Genomic DNA, 4,389 nt, shown 5'->3' on the forward strand with positions numbered 1-4,389 from the left:
GCATGTTATCATTTAAGCTAATTTACTCATGTCTTCAGGCAACTACACATATGGCATGATGTAGGGAGGTTATAGGACAACCTTGGGCACTTTCTAAACGTGAGGGTCTCTTGCTAGGTGCTAGCATAATGATTGATAGCATGATAGCATTTAAGCTAATTTACTCACGTTTAAAGGCAAATACACACATGGCATGATATTGGGAGGTTGAAGGACAACCTTGGCACTTTGTGAACTTGAAACCCTCTTGCTAGGTGCTAGCATGGTAGCCGTTAGCATGTTAGCATTTAAGCTAATTTACTCATGTCTAAAGGCAAATACACACATGGCATGATGTAGGGAGGTTATAGGACAACCTTGGCACTTTCTAAACTTGAGGCTCTCTTGCTAGGTGCTAGCATGACGACTGTTAGCATGTTAGCATTTAAGCTACTTTGCTCATGTTTAAAGGCAAATACACACATGCATGATGCGGGGACGTTATAGGACATCCTTGGCACTTTCTGACCTTGAGGCTCTCTTGCTAGGTGCTAGCATAATGACTGTTAGCATGTTAGCATTTAAGCTAATTTGCTCACGTTTAAAGGCAAATACAAACATGGCATGATGTGGGGAGGTTATAGGACAACCTTGGCAGTTTCTAAACTTGAGGCCCTCTTGCTAGGTGCTAGCATGGTAGCCGTTAGCATGTTAGCATTTAGGCAAATTTACTCATGTCTACAGGCAAATACACACATGGCATGGTGTAGGGATGTTACAGGACAACCTTGGCACTTTCTAAACTTGAGGCCCTCTTGCTAGGTGCTAGCATGTTAGCCGTTAGCATGTTAGCATTTAAGCTAATTTACTCATGTCTAAAGGCAAATACACACATGGCATGATGTAGGGATGTTATAGGACAACCTTGGCACTTTCTAAACTTGGGACTCTCTTGCTAGGTGCTAGCATGATGACTGTTAGCATTTTAGCATTTAAGCTAATTTGCTCATGTTTAAAGGCAAATACACACATGCATGATGCAGGGACGTTATAGGACAAGGACAAGTTTCTAAACTTGAGGCTGTCTTGCTAGGTGCTAGCATGTTAGCCGTTAGCATGTTAGCATTTAAGCTAATTTACTCATGTCTAAAAGCAAATACACACATGGCATGATGTAGGGAGGTTATAGGACAACCTTGGCACTTTCTAAACTTGAGGGTCTCTTGCTAGGTGCTAGCATGATAACTGTTAGCATGTTAGCATTTAAGCTAATTTACTCACGTTTAAAGGCAAATACACACATGGCATGATATAGGGAGGTTGAAAGACAACCTTGGCACTTTGTAAACTTGAAACTCTCTTGCTAGGTGCTAGCATGTTAGCCGTTAGCATGTTAGCATTTAAGCTAATTTACTCATGTCTAAAGGCAAATACACACATGGCATGATGTAGGGATGTTATAGGACAACCTTGGCACTTTCTAAACTTGGGACTCTCTTGCTAGGTGCTAGCATGATGACTGTTAGCATGTTAGCATTTCAGCTAATTTGCTCATGTTTAAAGGCAAATACACACATGCATGATGCAGGGACGTTATATGACATCCTTGGCAGTTTCTCAACTTGATGCTCTCTTGCTAGGTGCTAGCATGGTAGCCGTTAGCATGTTAGCATTTAAGCTAATTTACTCATGTCTTCAGGCAAATACACACATGGCATGGTGTAGGGAGGTTATAGGACAACCTTGGCACTTTCTAAACTTGGGACTCTCTTGCTAGGTGCTAGCATGATGACTGTTAGCATGTTAGCATTTAAGCTAATTTGCTCATGTTTAAAGGCAAATACACACATGCATGATGCAGGGACGTTATAGGACATCCTTGGCAGTTTCTCAACTTGATGCTCTCTTGCTAGGTGCTAGCATGGTAGCCGTTAGCATGTTAGCATTTAAGCTAATTTACTCATGTCTTCAGGCAAATACACACATGGCATGGTGTAGGGAGGTTATAGGACAACCTTGGCACTTTCTAAACTTGAGGCTCTCTTGCTAGGTGCTAGCATAATGATTGTTAGCATGTTAGCATTTAAGCTAATTTACTCACGTTTAAAGGCAAATACACACATGACATGATGTAAGGAGATTATAGGACAACCTTGGCACTTTCTAAACTTGAGGCCCTCTTGCTAGGTGCTAGCATGGTAGCCGTTAGCACGTTAGCATTTAAGCTAATTTACTCATGTTTAAAGGCAAATACACACATGTATGATGCAGGGACGTCATAGGACATCCTTGGCAGTTTCTAAATTTAAGGCTGTCTTGCTAGGTGCTAGCATGTTAGCATTTAAGCTAATTTACTCATGTCTAAAGGCAAATACACACATGGCATGATGTAGGGAGGTTATAGGACAACCTTGGCACTTTCTAAACTTGAGGCTCTCTTGCTAGGTGCTAGCATGATAACTGTTAGCATGTTAGCATTTAAGCTAATTTACTCAAGTTTAAAGGCAATTACACACTTGGCATGATGTGGGGACACTATGGGACTGCATCAACTTTTTCCGTACTTGAGGCTTTCTTGCTAGGTGCTACCGCGGTAGCCGTTGGCCCACCGGGCCCGAGGTTCACAGCACAGGTGGCCAGTCCATCAAAATTTCCGCGGGAATTTTCTAGTTCTTTTATATAATTTATATTATTTTCCCATCTCTTGATTTTCAGAGATCAAACTTCTGTGTTTTTTGTTTTTGTTCGATGAAAGGAACCATTGCATTTCACATCCACACCAGATGATTTTTTATAGATTATTTTTTTGAGCTTTCAAAATTGAAAAAATAATTATCCAACTATGACCACAACTCGTTAAAATGATGTGAAATATTTCCATCACTTCATGTGCTTATTGTACGAAAATGAGGGTATAAAAAAATTGAATTTTTCAAATCGTAATTCTAAGCTACATATATTAAAAAATTACAAAGATCTAGAGTAAAAAGATTATCTTGTATTTTTTCAAACAAAAAATCTAACTACTATTTGAGTTTTTCAAATGTGTGGATGATGGGGGAGATTAAAAACCGTAAATGAGAAAGACATCTAATGATCTTAGTTAAAAATATTAAAACTTGATCAAAAATAATTAATAAGTAAATTGAATCTAAAGGGCTTCAGAGGCCATATGTTAATTTTTTTTTTTGTGTATTTATTTTAGTTCGCATAAGATAACAAAGAATGAAGTAATAAAGTAAAATTTTTGAGTAGATTGAGATTTTCGCCTTCTACTTTGGAAAATTGAAAGTTAATTTTATGTGAAATCAATGAATTACGAATTTTTTTTTTTAATTATTTTCTTAGTTCCGAACTACGAATAATTGTTCGGTATTTTAAAGCCATCAATGCGAATTACGAAAGAAATTTTTCGATCATTTTCTGAGTCCCGAACATCGAATAATTATTCGGGATTTTAAAGCCACCAACGCGAATCCCGAAGAATTCAGTCGCGAACTCCGAAAGAAATTTTTCGATAATTTTCTGAGTCCCGAACATCGAATAATTATTCGGGATTTTATTGCCACCAACGCGAATCCCGAAGAATTCAGTCGCGAACTCCGAAAGAAATTTTAAGATAATTTTCTGAGTCCCGAACATCGAATAATTAGTCGGGATTTTAAAGCCACCAACGCGAATCCCGAAGAATTCGGTCGCGAACTCCGAAAGAAATTTTTCGATAATTTTCTGAGTCCCGAACATCGAATAATTATTCGGGATTTTAAAGCCACCAACGCGAATCCCGAATAACTCAGTCGCGAACCACGAAAGAAATTTTTCGATAATTTTCTGAGTCCCAAACATCGAATAATTAGTCGGGATTTTAAAGCCACCAACGCGAATCCCGAATAACCCAGTCGCGAACCACGAAAAACGTATATCATACTTGAGTCTATCTTGCACAATTATATAAAAATTTTGAAAAAAAATTTCTGGGTGGGTCAAAGATCAGGTAATTTTGATTTTCTAAATATAGAAAATTGTGGGTCTCAGATCAAACGGTTTTCACCATAGAGTTTAGGAGGGAAAAGTGGGTCTTAGAGTATAGACTTTGAAAGTTTTTGGGGGCAATTTTCGATGTTTTTTTCGTTTTTTACCATTTTGCAGGGTTAGAAGGTTATGGTAGGATAGAGTGTTATAAACTGACAATATTGGGTATGAATTATAAAAATGTTTATATCGGGAGGTAAGATAAGAGTGTGCAAGTATGTATGAGAAGATGGCATGTCCTGAATCGATCACTCAAAACTTTTATGATTTTTCAGGTATAAAAGGAATATGAGTGGAAGAATACCTCTCATTCCGGGGATGAACGTAAAATATTTGATAGATAGGAGGTATAAGAGTATAGGTAGTCAATATATTGAG

Source organism: Doryrhamphus excisus, unplaced genomic scaffold, assembly GCF_030265055.1.
Source record: "Doryrhamphus excisus isolate RoL2022-K1 unplaced genomic scaffold, RoL_Dexc_1.0 HiC_scaffold_26, whole genome shotgun sequence".
Classification (NCBI taxonomy): Eukaryota; Metazoa; Chordata; class Actinopteri; order Syngnathiformes; family Syngnathidae; genus Doryrhamphus; species Doryrhamphus excisus.